The 17,709-nt window shown below is 45.2% G+C and overlaps 1 protein-coding gene across 3 annotated transcripts in view; it reads right to left on the reverse strand.

Moving 5' to 3' along the window:
- Positions 1-17,417, reverse strand: part of SHOC2 (SHOC2 leucine rich repeat scaffold protein) — a 401,285-nt gene extending 383,868 nt beyond the window's left edge. For 2 of the 3 annotated variants that reach the window (XM_069239395.1, XM_069239396.1), the window contains exon 1: positions 16,656-16,811. The gene's annotated coding sequence lies outside the window, so the exon portion shown is untranslated. Of the gene's footprint in view, positions 1-16,655; positions 16,812-17,343 lie in introns of those variants that run through there. The other variant, XM_069239398.1, reaches the window with a different exon arrangement.
- Positions 17,418-17,709: the final 292 nt, after the last annotated feature.

Raw genomic sequence — 17,709 nt, forward strand, 5'->3', positions numbered from 1 at the left:
CCAAATATAAGAGTGTAAAAAAGACGTCTATTTGAGAAATGCCCTGTAATTCACATGCTAGTATGGGCACCCCAGAATTCAGAGATGTGCAAATAACCACTGCTCCTCAACACCTTATCTTGTGCCCATTTTGGAAATACAAAGGTTTTCTTGATACCTAATTTTCACTCTTTATATTTCAGCAAATGAATTGCTGTATACCCGGTATAGAATGAAAAAACACTGCAGGGTGCAGCTCATTTATTGGCTCTGGGTACCTAGGGTTCTTGATGAACCTACAAGCCCTATATATCCCCGCAACCAGAAGAGTCCAGCAGACGTAACGGTATATTGCTTAAAAACATATGACCTTGCAGGAGAAAATTACAGACTAAAACGCAGAGAAAAATTGCTGGGTTTTTTCACCTCAATTTCAATATATATTTTTTTCAGTTGTTATTTTCTGTAGGAAACCCTTGTAGGATCTACACAAATTACCCCTTGCTGAATTCAGAATTTTGTATACTTTTCAGAAATGTTTAGGTTTCTGGGATCCAGCATTGGTTTCACACCCATTTCTGTCACTGACTGAAAGGAGGCTGAAAGCACACAAAAATAGTAAAAATGGGGTATGTCCCAGTAAAATGCCAAAATTGTGTTGAAAAATTGGGTTTTCTGATTCAAGTCTGCCTGTTTCTGAAAGCTGGTGATTTTAGCACCGCAAACACTTTGTTGATGCCATTTTCAGGGGGGAAAACCACAAGCCTTCTTCTGCAGCCCCTTTTCCCATTTAAAAAAAAAAAAAAAACGAAATTGTCACTGTATTTTGGCTAATTTCTTGGCCTCCTTCAGGGGAACCCACAAAGTCTTGGTACCTCTAAAATCCATAGGATGTTGGAAAAAAAGGACGCAAATTTGGCATGGGTAGCTTATGTGGACAAAAAGTTATGAGGGCCTAAGCGAGAACTATCCAAATAGGCAAACAAAGGCCTGGCACAGGAGGGGGGGAAAAGGCCTGGCAGCGAAGGGGTTAAAAAAAATCTGCCTAACCAGCCTTTGGTTAGAAAAGAAACAAACGTTTGTCAATAAATATTTTCAAAGGAGACTTTAATGTCCACAGTATTACTTTTTGCAAAATAAAAGTTAAGCCAAAAATGTAATGCTCATATACTAATTTAAAACAGTTTTTGGGTCCGGTTTGGCAGCTTAGCTGTCACCAGACTTTGGCCCTAATTATTAACACGGCGGTAAACACCGTTGGGCGCCGTGGCGACGGCGAACAGAAGACCGCCATTGGCGGTGAACAGAAACCCGTCATATATTGATGAAAAAAATCAGAAACCGACAAAAATCTCCCTGCCACCAGTCACCGCCAGGACCTTGTCGGCGGAAACGCAGGACCTCCCACCCCATCACCGCCAAGCACACAAACTCCCCACCCAACAAATAATGGAGCACAAATCACTGCAGCGGTCAGTGGAAGCCGAACGACCATTCCTTACAGACCACCACGGGCGGCAAGTGGACCCAACAGCAACAAATGCATACATTGGCAAGCCTGAAACCCACACACCTGACACACATCCCCAACACTATAAAACACTCACAGACACATCCCATAATCCTTTGCAACAAAATTAGGCCAACTAATACAGAGAACCCCAGAAGCAGACAGACACCAAACGCAACAATACACGATACATACACCCAACCACACAAGAGCACCCTCACCTACATCCACACAAGACACCATTCACAACACACACACACCATGGCACCCCCCAAACACCCACGTTTTACAGAAAGGGAGCTAAGCACCATAGTGGACGAGAGACGAGATCCTGAAGGTGGAGCCACAATTATTCGGGGCATAGGTCCAGCACACACCCATCGCCAGGAAGATGGAGCTATGGCAGACAATAGTCAACAAGGTCAATGCAGTGGGACATCATCCACGCACCAGGGAAGATATCCGCAAGAGATGGAACGACCTGCGTGGGGAGGTCAGGTCCATGGCCTCCAGGCACTACATTGCAGTCCAGAAGACTAGGGGAGGACCTCCACCAACACCACCCGACTACACTGACTGGGAGGAAAAGGTACTGGCCATCATGCACCCTGAGGGACTCACTGGAAGAATGGACTCGGGTAAGTCGTCTACATTTACCCCATATCTATCACACCTGCAGTGCATGCACCACCTCACCCCTCCAACTACCACCAGGACCACAACCCCACCCAGGCCACAAACACTACATCCAGTCCCCCTGCATGCCCACAAACCCACTAACAGGCCCACATCCCTCCCCCTGTGCACAGCCACCCACCCCTGCAAGGAATTACAATGGCCTACAGCACCCACAATGCACCTCCACATCCTAAGCAAAATGCAATGCTAACCTCACAAAAGCATCCTGCCTGGCCCCAAAGTGTGAAACACAGCCTGAGGCCCACACAGACCAGGAAGCCCCTACTACAGTCCAGGCTACAGACCGGACAACAGCATCAGCAGCAACTGCACATGTTCCACCCTCTCAGGACACACAGGGGACATCCATCTCAACCCGTACAGGCCACCACCAGGCACCCAAACAGACCCTTAGGCCCAGATATGGCACTGGACCAAGGCCCCCTCAAAGAAGTGACTCTGGCAAGAACTGTCCTCCAAGTGTCCCACTGAGTCAATGACCAAACTGTGTGAAATCTACAACAAACTCTTGTAAACCTAGTGATGGACCTACCACTACTGCCAACAAATGCTGCGACCATGTTGCCATATTGCACAACCATCAGTGGCCCACTCCCATCACTGTAATCTGCACGATTGAATCCCTGCACCAAATAAAACACCAGTTCACCTGTTACAATGTCCCCTGTCATTATGTTGAAACAAAGTGAAGTATGGATGCAACTGTATTATAACTCATTTATTATCTGAGTAGCAGAACATGCACCACACGCATTACATGCCTACAGATGTGTTGAACTATTATACTATAATGTTACCTGTCCTATGAAGGCCTGGTCACAGTGGCAATTAGTATTCTCCCAACACCCCCCTAGATGACAAGCCACACTGACAGTATGCTGCACAGACAGCAATCTCATCCATTTGTCCCACAGAGTTACTGGAAGTAGAGTTGTATCAGTTGGGTCCTGGAATTTACATCTTCCCCCTCCCCATCATCACCATCACCATCACTCTCATCCCCTCTCTGAGGAGGCTGGTCTGGATATACAGCACCCTCCTCCACCAAGAGGGGGATAGAATTTCTCACAGCCACGTTGCGCAGCATGCAGCAGGCCACGACTATTCTACACACCTTTTCAGGCCCATAGGCCACGGAACCGCCATAGATATGTAGGCAACGAAATCTAGCCTTCAGGGGATATATTGTGCGCTCTATCTCCTTCCTAGTATGTCCATGGGCCTCAATGTAATTCCTCTCTGCATCTGTTCCAGGATTCCTCACTGGTGTCAGGAGCCAACACAAGTTGGGATAGCCAGAATCACCTAGAAAATGGTGCAAAACAGGACTGTCATTGACAACCCTCAGAGGCAGACAGCCTGGCTGTCTGCTATGGGGCAATAAGTGTCAGAAACACCTACCTATGATCCATCCTCTGTCCTCTTGTAGTTGTTCCATCTTGTGTGGCACACTACTCTTCCTTAACACAAAGGAATCATGGACTAATCCAGGGAACATGGCATTCACATGTGAGATGTACTGGTCTGCAGTACACATCAATTGAATGTTCATGGAATGAAAGTTCTTCCTGTTTCTGTACACATGTTCACTGACTCTTGGGGGGATGATAGCTATGTGGGTGCCATCGATGGCACCTATCACATGGGGTATGTTGGCAAAGGCATAGAAATCCGACTTGATGGCAGGGAGGTCAGCACTTTGGGGAAACCTCACACAGGACTGCAGGTGTCGTACAAATGCATTCAGGAATCTGGACAGCAGCTGTGAAAAACCTGCACCCATGCCCACGGTCACTTGAAATGAGCCCGTGGCCAGGAAATGGGAGTGCAGAGAGCACCTGTACTTCAGTAGGGATGGCATGCCGATTACGATTAGCCGGTCTCAGTGCTGGATCCAGTAATGCACAAAGTTCATCAATAGTAGCAAGAGTGAAACTGTAATTGAGAATGATGTGATGCTCCACCATGGTCTGCAAATCAACAAGTGGTCTGTACAACGATGGGGCCCTTCCTCGCCACAAGGGTCTGTACCTAGGAGGAGTTGAAAACACATGTGAGGAACACACATACATCTGCACACATTGTTTCTCATTCAGCACTGCTGGCATGAATGTCGACGACACAAATACTTAGTGTGTGTGACATTACAGCAGCATGACCACAATGATATAACAGGACTGGTCCGGTGAGGTAATGTATATTGTTTCATGCCTATGGGTGTTTAGGGACAATAGGGCCTGCATTGTACTGATGAAGGTGTTTACAACTGCGTAGTTAAGGCCAAAATGTCTGCCCCTTGTAATCCTGAAGTTTTGTGGTGGAAGTGACCTCATATCGCTAGCGGCTGACGTAATAGCATAAGGCGGTGTTTACCGCCGTGCGCAAATTCATTGGTTAACATGGTTGTCAATGGGCATTCTTAGCGTATCATGATCACCGGTGACAGTGCATATCGCCGCAGTGCGTACGCGAACTCATCACCCCAACTTCACTTGACTCCCTGATCTTGTGCATGTAGGTACTCCACTGAGTGTACTGCCATGGCCTCTGGCCATGGAAATGGCCCGTGTTGCAGGGGAAAGGGCCCTGGCCTTCACCACCCAGGAATTGGAGAAGCTCGTGGACGGAGTCCAGCCCTGTACGCCAAGCTCTACGGTCGGCCAGAGGTACAGGTGAGTAGGAGGATTGGGGTGCATGGATGTGTGTAATGGTGGTTGTTGGCTGCATACATGTGTGCACTTGTGACACTTTATGGTCCAGGGTTCCTGACATGCTGCGTGTGTGTGTGTGTGCTGTTAGGCTGTTTGAAATGTCTGTCTCATAGTGGACATATAGCCAACTGTATATGATTGGCATTGTCTGACCTCAGTGTTACTTTTTCTGTGTGTCCCTTATAGGTAGGCGCCCACCAGAAGAGGGGACTTTGGCATGCCATCGCCAAGGAGGTGCGGACCCTGGTGGTCTACAACCGGCGGAGCACCCACTGCAGGAAGAGGTGGGAGGACCTGCGGCACTGGGCGCGGAAGATCTGTGAGGCCCAGCTGGGGGAAGTCCTCCCAACGAGGAAGGGGTGCCCGTCGGGCACTGACCCCCCCTTATGCAACGCATCCTGGCAGTGGCGTACCCGGACAGGGATGGGCGCTTGAAGGCTGCACAGTAATCACAAGAGGGTGAGTACATTTACCATATTTTGGCTCCTTGATGGATGCGTGTGTGTGCACTCGTATTTATGCTGTTTAGTGGCAGGGACTCTGACTGATGTCCATCTACATAATGGCCCCCGTGGGGATTAGGGGTGTAAGGGTCAAGTCTGCAGTAAGTCAGGTCCTTAAGTTTGTTGGGGAATGGCTGTAGAGCAGGGATGTGGCCACTAGTCAGGGGCATAGCCATGTGTATAGCGGTAGGTGCTGCCTGGTGGAATATTTTCTGGGTGGGTGTATGTGTGAACCAGTTATGTACCTCCATTCAGCTATTCACAAGTGTATACTGTTTTGTATCCCCATCCCTGTTTTCTTGTGTTGTCTGTGTACCACAGCATCATCTGGCGAGGGAGCCGAGGCACAGGCGAGTGGGGAGGCAGCGGCCCACGGATCCTCGGAGGCAGCACGGATCTTCGGAGGCAGAGTCGTCCAACGCCAGGGGGACCAGTGGGTTGGAGGGCGAGGGGAGTACCACGGGGAGGCAACTACCACGGGAGGTAGTGACTGATACCTCCTTCGATGGGAGATCCCTGGCTGTGGCAGACCCTAGTGGGCCCACCCCTACTGTGTCATCTTCCGCCACCCCCATACCATCACCACCCTCCCAGTTGCTCCCCACTGAGTTGCCCGTGCCCGCTCACACAGAAGGGTGGGTGTCTCCTTCGCCCCAGGCGCTTCCACCCCTGCCCCACTCAGCCCTCCTGCCCTCACGGAGTAGGCTATTGACCTCCTGAGAACCATGTCTGTTGGGCAGACAACCATCGTCAATGCCATCCAGGGGCTAGCATCAGAGGTGCAGCAGACCAATGCCTATCTGGATTGCATTCACAGTGCTGTGTCTGGCCTACAGAGATCTATTCAGGCTCTGGCCTCCTCTTGGATGGCAGCCATTGCCCCTGGTCTTTCCGTCCCCCCTCCAACCACCTCTACCCCTTCCAGCACCCCACTCCCTTCACCCGTCCAAAGCACACATTCTGACATGCAGACACACACACCTCAACACACAAGAAGCACACTTCAAAACACAAGCACCACACCTCCCACCACAAGCATACACATGCACACACCCCAACATCCACTTCCCCCAGTGTGTCCACCTCTTCTGCCTCCCTGTCTGTCCACTGTACATGCACACCCACAGGCACTGCACCCTCATTCAACGTTGCTGACCCTATTCCTGCAGTCACCACAATAACACAATCCATTCATGCACCCCAGACACCACACCTACACTCACCACAACGACTTTAGTTGACACATGCAGCACACTCACCAGACTTGCAGACACCCAGACAACATCCATTTACACTGGCAGCCTGTCTTGTCCCACTGTGTCCACCCACCCTCCTCCCAAGACACTGAAACGCACCAAAACACCCACCCATCACACATCCACAACACCTCAGCATACTGCCCAGTCACCAGCACCCACGTCACGCACACCTACACCTATCACAACCACTCCCTCCACTGCCACGCCTTCCTCCAGGTCCTATCCCGTGCTGACCTATTTGAACCCACTGGCCCAACCCGTCTATTCCCTAAACGTGCTCACCTCCTTGCCCTGTCCACTCCTCCCACGTCACAGCCTGCCCCTGTCCGCCCTTCCCATTCCTGTGCTACCTCCCCTGTGAGGAAGAGATCCCGTGCTGGCCTAGGAACATCTGCCGCACCCCAGGCCAAGTCCACTCCACCAGCTGCTGTGACAAAACCTAAGCCCCCTCCACCTTCCAAATGAAAATCTAAGCCCCCACCTCCCAGTCGTAAATCCCCACCCCCACCACCTGCTGCCCCTGTTCCTTGAGGTGCCTGGATGCCCCATTGTTGCCCCTATGAGGTGGAGTACCGTTGCACTTGTGGGAGTCAAGTTGGGGCCATTGTGGCCCATCGGACTTCTTTGACTATGGACTGGCCATTGGCCTTATATGCACTTCTGTTGCTCAGTGAGCACAATAAAGGTTAATGTGTGGCCTGTGTTGTTTGAGGCACACTCTGGATCCGTGGTCTCTCGTTTCATTGTCTGGGGGCGTTGGGCACATTAATGTACTTTGGGCAGGTAGGATTTGCCTTGTGTCGGGTAAGTACCTCTTGCTGTGGGGTGTATGGCTTGTGCTGCTGTGAAGGGTTGTGGGAGCGTTGCAGGGTGGGTGGGTATGTAACTGTGCCCTTTATTCCCTTGTTTAGTAGTTTGCAGTACTTACCGTCGTTGTCTTCGTCTGAGGTCTCGTTTGTGGAGGTATATGGCAAGGAGCAGTGCTGGCATGATCTGCAACTCTCTCTCCATGTCTGCTTTGGTGTGTTGTGTGAGCCTCTGGTGAGTGTTTCCTTATATTTGGTTTGTTTCAGCCTGGCTTTGCGTGGCAGTGGTTCCCGCTCTGGAACTGATGGCAGTCTAGTGCTACATTATTTGATGGGCGGGTAGGGCCTTTCCATCGGCCTGTAGGCAGGCTCTGTTGTCGTTGTTGGCACTCCTCTGCTGGCGGTGAGTGGTTTTCAGGATGCCTGGGTTTCAGTTGGTTCATTATTTGGCGGTTCGGACCGCACGTCTGTTGGAGGTTGTTACTGCCACCGCCGGTGGTGCGGTGTTTACCGCTGTGTTCATAATGAGGGCCTTTTGTTACCATCAGAAGAGGTTTCAGAAGACGTAGTGAGAGGGGGGGTTGACTCCGGCCTAATAGTGATTCCCTTGAGTACAGTTTTTGATTGGGCAGACATTATGTGCTTCTGATGGAGAAAAAAATTATATGCCACCTTTGTCCTATGAAAAAGTTTATGCTTAATAGAGCATAATTGAACTGGTTATGTTGACAAACAACTGATTGACACAATAGGCCTAATCTTTTTATTATGAAAAGGTACAAACACAGTAGCCCTGAATAATATTTGCTCTGAAAAAGCATATGTTAAAGACAATAAGCCTTTAAAGGTGTGTGGTCATTACACTGTGTTAAACCCTGTAGGCATGCTTTTTGTAACAGGAATCTCAGAGTACCATAGCTGACGAGGAATTTGGTACTGGTTATTTCCTGGGACAATCCCTCAGGGTATCAGAGTTGCACTTTGAGAATTCTTATGATATTTTAAAAAACTTGCATAGTGTAATGCCAGCTGTAATTTTGTAAATATGAGTACTTTTATAACTACTGAAAGAAGAGCTTTGATGTCGCCCAAATGTTGATTCTCTTCCATACATATTCTGATTGGGCAGATGTGTGCTTTCACTCAAAAGAAGTGTTTTGCTGCACTTTATGTGAGAAATCTTATGCCCAATACAGCAGGGCTGTGTTGGTGATGGTAATAGGTTACTGATCAAAGATGTAGGCCTGATCCGATTATTATGAAAAATTACAATAGAGACACTAGACCCAAATTACTTACTGTAAAAACATATGTTAAAGTCAACAGGCATTTAAGGGTGGATTGCCATTACTGTGTGCTAATGGTTGGAGAAAGGTATTTTGTTAAATGGAATCTCATAGGTATTGTAGCACACAAGGATATTAGTGTTAGTTACTTCCTTTGACAACATCCTGGGGGTAAGAGAGATGCACTATGATGATGCTTGCTAGATCCCTTTGGGAAGGCCTGGCAGGTGTAGCTGTCTCAAACATACAAAGATTGGAGGAATGTCTGAAACAAGTCCAAACCAATTGTGCTGGGAAGTATTCCAACGCATTGTGTTTCATTCACTGTCAATCATGACAAAGAACTTTATGTAAGTCAGTGCTGACCCTGCCTCTCATGGAAACAGTCTACCACATACAGCCAAGCAAGAGGGGACCAGCCCTCCATGATCAACCCCCAAAAAATAGAATATGTCAGATACAATTTTAAGTGTTTGCGTGTGGGGGAGAAGTCAGAGTTAAGAGGGCCAAAACTGCAAAGGGGAGAGTCTCCCCTTTACATTGGTGGCCCTGTTCAATGGATTGTGGCAGCGCACCCACCTCCCACCCTCCCCCCACCAGACTTCTTAAGAACAATTAGTTAAAGAAGCTCCAACCCATACAGAAAAAACAAAGTTAAAATCAGCATGTGCACAAATTGTGAAACACAACACAAGCCATGTCAATAAAGCACAGATACTTACAGTGTGTAAGGTTCTGATTACTGCAAGTTGACTGCAAATTACATTAACACATTTTCAAAAGCAAAGGCTCCTGAATTAGTGTGTGCAAATTTACAGCCGATTACCGTTGTTGACTCCCAAGAATATGGAATTATGTGCATGATTCTACCTGTTACTAGATGCCCAAAAAATCTTGTTTTGGATTACCCAGCCGCAAATCCTGTGTACCAACTCCTTTTTGCTAAGTGAATTTTGATGTTGAACTGTAATGCTATTTTGAAAAGACAATGGGAGTTTGTGTTCGATCACAATCATTATCTGTAAAGTTTTAATTTTGCTGATTCTTCTATTACAATTGTATTTTGGTTTACCTTATTGATATGTGTATTTTAAGTTGATTAAATCTTTTTTTCATCTTCCCATGTAGGTAGTTTTTACCCAGACGGAGGCCTGCGCTCCTGGAGTGGTTTGCTTTCGATTTACATTTATTAACATTTCAAATATTTTTCTGCCGTTAATTGCATTTTAAAAATGTAGTATTCTACTTTGACTTGCACTACATTATTATTGTCTGCTCATGTCACACACATTATCACCGGTCTCAGTGCAAAAGCATTTCTATAAGTACCTCTGCATTCTACTTGGCACACGCTATTTGAAGAAAAAAGGTTTTAGATCGGAAAATAAACATGGCATCGTCCTGTATGACTGCTATCCAGGCTGCATATCAATAACGGAACACGGTTGCAAGGCCAGTTTTAATATTGAGACTGCATTCGAGGGAGAGGATCGTGGATCACAATTTTCAGGTGACTGAGGTCCATCAGATAAAGACTCTTTTTTTCTGAAGAACATGGCCATGCAGTACAGCAAGGCAGTTGTGATGCACCTTCGCAATCACAACCGGAGCTTCCGAGAGCCAGTGATAATGTAGAACAATCCATCCAGAGGGTTTTCAAGGTGCCGCGTAGAGCACAGAAATTGTGCTAACCTGGCAGCCCCACCCCCCACCAACAGTTCAGCCTCCTAATTAATTCTGTCACTGGAGTTGCTATATCAAAAGACAATACATAGATTATTTTGGGCATTGACTAATTCCAAACAATATTGTTGGGAGTTGGTTTGTAAAATGCTCCAAATAAAGTCAGTGCTGTGCCTTGCAGCAAATTACAAACTGCGACATTTTCAGACAGCAAATAAAAGTGCTCACAAAAATTCATGATACAAGTACTTCTTTAGAAAGTTTGGGGCAAGTTGGCAGAAGTGACTAAGCCCATGTATATATTTGACTATAACAAGTACGTCGGTGAAATAGCAAAAACTGACCAGCCACTCTTGCCATATGATGTTAACCGTATAACTCACTAACAGTACAAAAGGTTGCTTATCCACCTGAGCCGTATGGCAACGTACAATGTGTATATTGTCTACAGTCAACCTACTACTGGAAGATCAATGTCCTTCCTTGACTGCGCCAGTAGTTATCAATAGTCTCACATCTTTAGAGGCAGTAACTTCTACTCTATCTATTTTGGAGGACTTTACAAGGAGCGAGGGTCAACATTTTACAGAGCACATTCCTGTAACAGAGAAGAACAATCAACCATGTCAAATATCCAGAGTTCATACTCAGCAAGGAATGAGACAATAGACTCCTTGCTCACTATCCCTAGTGACCATCTGAGCCAGGCCTGTGCCTTCTAACTTGCTTCATTTTATATCACATAAATGCGACGTTTTCAGAAACTGAGTGAATCAGGCAGTTCAAGAGTTAGAATGTGATTTTAAATGGCATGCATCGATACATACCTTCCATGGCCCACTGACTGACCTGCCTATGCAACCTTCAAAATTGTTCCACTTAAGTGGGTAAACCATTTGAATAGTGCTCACTCAAAGAATTACCATAATCCATACCTATTTTCTTCCTCAATTTGATCCGGGTTCAGTGTCTTCACAGGCTCAAGTAAATGTGTACATATTGGTCATACTTGTGGCCTGCTTGCTGCCTTCGTGTTTCATTTGGCTAAGGGCCTTATTGGGAGAGTAACGGACCGTACACACCTTTAAAACGTGGCAGTCATTTAATTCACTGTATTTCAAGTGCATTATAGTCAATAGCACCGAGACATATGGCACATTTTGATTGAGTAACCTATCAGCCAAACTATAAATAAGGTACCAAGCCTTTCTAGAAATATTTTTCACGGAATTAAGGAGAGGCTGCCTTAGGATTTTTACCATAGTTTTGAAATACAGATATGCTCACATGTCTAGGCAATGGTTTGGAAAAATGTTCTTAGTCACTGACAACTTATTAGCAAACCGTAGAAGTAGTTGGATTCTGGCAAAAGTCAACTGAATTTTTGCCGTTCACACTGCCAGCCTGAAGGCCAAGAAGGGCTTCTGCCAAGTACACTCCCAAGCACAGTGATTGCACTATAGGCACAAGAAAGGCGTGTCCTTATTAATATTACGATAGGGAGGCAGCCTAGTTAGGTCTCACAGAAAGAGAGAGAAGATATAGATGAGAGATGTTCTGAGAAAGTACACCACACTACATGGATAAGTGCATGCCTTCCTACACAACATCAAGCTCATAGTCAACAGAATTGAACAACACGCCACAGTGAAGTTAGGTAAATGTTAAGAGTACACCACATTTTGATATCGGCAAGTCTCATGTCCTACTTGCACATCATCCAACTTAAGTTATATTAAACATATGTAAGTGCATTCTGTGCAGGGGAAGAAAGGTATGGCAATTAAATGGTGACATCACATACAGTATAGCTAGAGTATTCGGGGCCCTAGCTCAGACGGCCTCTAGGGAAACCTTCCACTGCAAAATATTTCTGAAAAATAGCAACTCTGCATCTCCAGAGTGGTGTGTTATGCTTGGATTCATTTTGTTTTTTGTATCCAGATTGCACTGCAAATATAAAAAGTTATGAGTGAAAAAAAGAAAATCACACATTTAGCGACAGAAAAACTCTGGGAACGACAAACAGCCAAGTTTCATTTTCATTTTCCTCCTGATGAAAATGGGGAGGAGAATGGGTTTACAGCCAGAAACAAGAAGGAGCCAAACCAGCAACCATGAGAAGATCCCACTGATAGTATACTGACTTCCTACGGTCACTGTGCCATCTGACATCCATAGAAAAGAGTATCTGTGGGGGAGGGGGAAAGGATGAAAGGATTAAGGGGTGGGGTAATATAAATCTATTTTGAAAAGAAAGGAACTAGAATATTATTAGCAAATGAAGCCTAAACATACAGAAGAAGGAAGATTGGGAGGAAAATAAAAACTCTAGAAAAGGGTAAGGAAGTAAAATCTAATAGGGGCCATGTAGCATAACAAATAATGCATGCATCAACATATGTAATTAGAACGCTGCAAGTCACCTCTGAGTCCTGTGACATTATAGAGGCACTCAGCCAGCATACCGATCCAGTAACCAAACTCCTTGGTGATTTGCAACATTTTTGTAATGTACAGTTGGAGTGTTTCATCCTTCGTTTAGTCATCAACTGTGTAAAACAAGCCCTAGTGGGCAAACATTATCGGACAAGGAAGGATGTGTGCTAGATTGAACATGTGATCCTGCAATGAGACGTGTTTAGTTTGTGATATTTAGGGGTACAAGCCAGATTTCAATTTATTTGGTTTAAATTGTATCTCAATATGATTAAGTTAGAAAACAACTTTTTTTTAAGTATCTCTAAAGGCGAGTCGAGACCTGCCGACCCCTGTGTGTCAAGAGAGGATTGTTAAGAAGGTGAGTGATAAGCAAACTTTTGACACAATACAACCGATTAGTAGACAACAATTTTCATCAGCTACTACCTCAACTGGTGGATCTGTAAGCAACCGCTCAGGCAACAAACAATTACTACCAAATCCAAGGACTGTAGGCTATTCGAATATAACATTCATTAAGATTTTAATATATTTTTCTCTGGCGAGATACACTGAAGTGAGAGTTGTAAACAGCCCAAAAGAATCCACTGTAAAAATTAAACATAATTTCTGAAGTAAATTGTAAAAACTTATTTCACAAATTTAAAAAAAATAAAAACTGAAACCTTTTCTTATAACACTAGAGAAACCACAGCAAAAGACTATTGAAGGTGTTTTTAAGATTACAGCACTACAACAAAATCTGTGATGAGACGTGAAGTTCTGAAATGATTGATATGAATCATGAAAAAAATGCAAAGTCGTTATTCATTTCCTATAACTTAAAATTGAAGCCCCCTTTTGCACACAGACAAGAAATAGATTCGTCAGGGGTTGGATGATAAATAATAAAGTCAATACTACTAAACTTGGCAAAGGTCAACATAAAGCTTTGCAGGCACACAAGTTTACCACTGCTCACACAGACTTGCTTCCAATATTTCAGAGTGTAAACGCAATCTTGCTTTCAATTTATTTCTCCCCTCTGACCTCACAAAGAGACAGTAACTGAGCAAATAACTACAAAGCCTGGAGAAGGTAGAACGGTATCACTACTCTATGTAAACGTGGTTTATAAAATCACAAATACATGCTTTGAGACCAGTCTGTTCTACAACTGGATTAGTGCTTGAATGATGATGCTGTCACACATTTTATATTAAACCAGACGGTAAAACTAGTTTGTCGCTTTCTCGTGAATCACTTGTCACATAAACCTGTTGAATAAATACACCAACACACTCAATATTCCTGGAATCAATCATCTATTACAGTTTAGTGGTTGTCACCAGTCCCCTTCAACCTGCAAAACACAGATCATGGTGCTACAGCATCCCCAAAATTAGACACAACAATTTCCAACATAAGTAAAACTTAAGATGCACTGTGAGCCCCCCGCCCCCCAATAATAACTACAATGCTACAATACTGAATAGAGCTCAGAGATGAGTGAAAAAAATGAGCTTATTTTAAGATTAAGGACATTAACTGGAGATTCTATGGAAGTTCAAAAGTACCATTATACTTAGGAAACATTTTAAATGCATTAACAAACTTCTTTGGGGGAAGGTAGGGTGGTTAGGAATGTGAAAGTCATTTCCTTAGGGCTCCATTACAAATGCAGTAGTTTTTACTTTCATAGTTTAACACCGTGCAAGGACTATATTTTTGTTAGGGATTTTCATACTAAAGTTGACACAAGTGAGTGGAGGTTTGTACCAAAGGTCTGTACACTATCACATCACGTCAGTGTGCTATAAGGGACAGCCAACCAATTCACATTTACCATTTATGATTAATAATGTCTGACGTACTGTGGTAGATATTTTGTTTAAGAGATTCCTGTTGTATCCTTATTGCTTGTACAAAATTTAAAGAACTACATTTATGCTAGACTGTTACGAGCAGCCCTTACTTTTGATTTTAAAGATAAATGGCTACAACATTCAAGTAATGTGATATGCATGCTGCACCTGGCCTCTGGACAAAGCTCTGCGATGTAGAACAGCCACAGAAAGATCAGAGAGGCATCTCCGGCTATGGTCACTTCTTGCAGAAACCCCAGCTCCAAGTCCTGTAGCAGGATAGGAATTTCCCTCACAAATGCTGGTCTTACTTTGTTTCTGTCATTACCTGCTACTTTCACCTAGATCGGTGCCTCGTCACTTTCTCCCCAACCAGTTTAAAAAACGGCAGAAGAAAAAGTTGGTACTACGGCAAAACCCTTGTTATAGATTAGATGCTCTGTTGCTTTTTGTTAAGGTGAATACACCAAGAATTAATATCTTAGACATGATTGGACGACCTAAAATGTGTGCCTGTCTAATCAGGCCAAAAGCTGAGTAGTAAGTACCACTGCGAGAATGAAGGAAGCACTGCTCTCTTTAAACCTAGTGGCATATCTCTGCCCCTTTGCTGCATATTTATGACTTTCTTTTGAGCCTTTTCTTCCAGCAGGCTGCATTTAAAATGTGGATAGGGATCCAAAAATACACCCTCGACAATTTTGTAACCATAAATGTGAAAATGTGTTTGGAAGAAACGAAACTGAACATACAAATACTTTATACGCATTATGAAAAAATGGCAATGAAGATGAATTAATATCAACAATTCTGCTTGAAAGACACTACAGCATACGGTCAAATATTTAATTTTCTCAAATATTGGATATTTTGTATATCGACTGATAGGTTACTGGCTGTTCCGTTATTCCGTATAAATGGCAACATGTTTTCATCGAAGGGGTGAATCAGAGTTGTCTTAAAACAACTACTCTTGATACAGGCATGACGTTGCCACTAGACGCGGGCCACCACAACTGGTGCACAACAGCAATGTAACTCCAGCCATACGTGGCCTTCAAATACAAACTTGAAGACAAACCCTTGTGTGCAAAGTCGATCATGTTTTTGCCTGGTCTCACAGTGAGAAGAAGTTCTGCGCCTTGTATGATAAGGTTTGCAAGAACGGCTTTCTTGCCAGTCAGGCTAACTCACCCGGTTTTCCCAGCATGTGGACTCATCACTGAAATTGTCAGCTTGTCCTTCCGCACGCAACTGGTGGGCTAACGGGGCGCAGACACTGTCATAGTCAACCCCAGGGACCATGAAATCCTTCTTCATATTGCTTAACAGAACGAGAGCTTCAAAACTAGTGAAAGCCCACTAACAACTACGGAGCTACTTTGCCACCCAGTGTGCATGATCAATGTAAATCACGACCAAAGGCAGCTCCAGACTCATATCTAAGATCCCACACCAATGAGGATGATGCATCTCCATCGCCACTACAGTGAATCGTTCCCCAACCAGTACAGTGCGTCCAAGAAAAATGAACTGTATATGGGTCATGACACTTCAGACATAGTGTCGTGGTTCACCCCGGGTGTGATATTCCAGGCCCAGCCATTGGCAGACAAGTGCACGATCAGATGTGTCTCAGAGTGGGTGCAAGGGCTCCAGTCACAACCCCTGTTCACCCGCCCACCTCCCCCTGGTTTCTACTCAAGCTGTCAGCAAGCATTATCCTGTACAACAGATGTACTCCCGGCAGAGCCCCATGCATAAGACACCCCCACCCCTGCTGTCTGACTGCAGGCCCAGGACTGGCGCTGACACCCGAAACACTCAGACCAGCAGGGGATGTTGTGGTCGCAAACAGAGCTCCGCTTATACCAGTCTTGCCTCTCCTGCTGACCTCGCGTAGCGCCGGAGCGGCCGCCTGCTCTGCACTCACCTCTCAGAGATCGGTCTCCGCCGCCATCCTCCTTCCTCCTCCTACACCGCCTCTTCCCTTCTGGAGCTGGCAGCACCCAGCGCCGCCCCGGGCCCGCCCCTCACTGCGCAGCCACAGCAACGTCACGTCTCTGAGGCTGATGTAAACGCGCTTACACTCTACTGTCTAACACAGACAGCCAGTAGACATAGAAAATGGACACTTATCCACAGGATTTTGTGTCTCCCCTCCCTTAGCGAGAGACCTAGATGACGGACTAACAGAAGAGCTACAACAGGAAAGCAGGGTGATCACAAGTAATTTCTCCCCTCACTTAACGGTCTAATAAAGAGCTAGAGTGTTACCGAAAATTGTAGAATGTGCCTATGGGGAGCGCCATGTTGCGGTGTGAACGTCTCTTGTTTATTTTCTCCCGTCCATTCTTGAATCAAGGAAGGGTTTAAAAACAATATGTACCCTTCATGTGTTAGCTATTACAATTAGCTACAAAATACTTTAGAGACGCAACTAAAATAATTGGTGCCTCCTTCACATTTGAGATGATAGGGACTGTTATAGGGTTGCCACTTTTCAAAAGTTTTGTTTGGGTCATTTTGGCAAGGACCTATACAATTCCATTGAGTCATATCTTAAATTAGGAATTTTAAAGAGTGGAGCAACCCCACGCCATGGTGGAAAATGGCAATACCTGTCACCAGCTGGAACACTGAACGTAGACCATAGGAAGGCCGCACTCAAGAAACAACATAAACGATCTATTGCACGTAGCTGCCAAGTTTTCGGTCTGCCAGTATGTGACATTTCCATGTGTTTGGTGTACTTACGTGTGACACTTTAATGCCTTGGGTGTGACCATCACAGGAAGTGACATCATGGGAAGGGACATCAGTTGAACATTAATGGTATGGAATTGTAGAAGCAGCTTTGAAATAAACTACTTACCTAGTGTGGGTATCACTAAAATTGATAAAAATATAAGTAATAATCCTATCACTCATTGTATCCAGATTAGAGCATGATTAAAATTCCAAGTCAGAGTGTACAAGAACTATAT

The sequence above is a fragment of the Pleurodeles waltl genome, chromosome 6 (genome assembly GCF_031143425.1).
Source record: "Pleurodeles waltl isolate 20211129_DDA chromosome 6, aPleWal1.hap1.20221129, whole genome shotgun sequence".
Taxonomy (NCBI): domain Eukaryota; kingdom Metazoa; phylum Chordata; class Amphibia; order Caudata; family Salamandridae; genus Pleurodeles; species Pleurodeles waltl.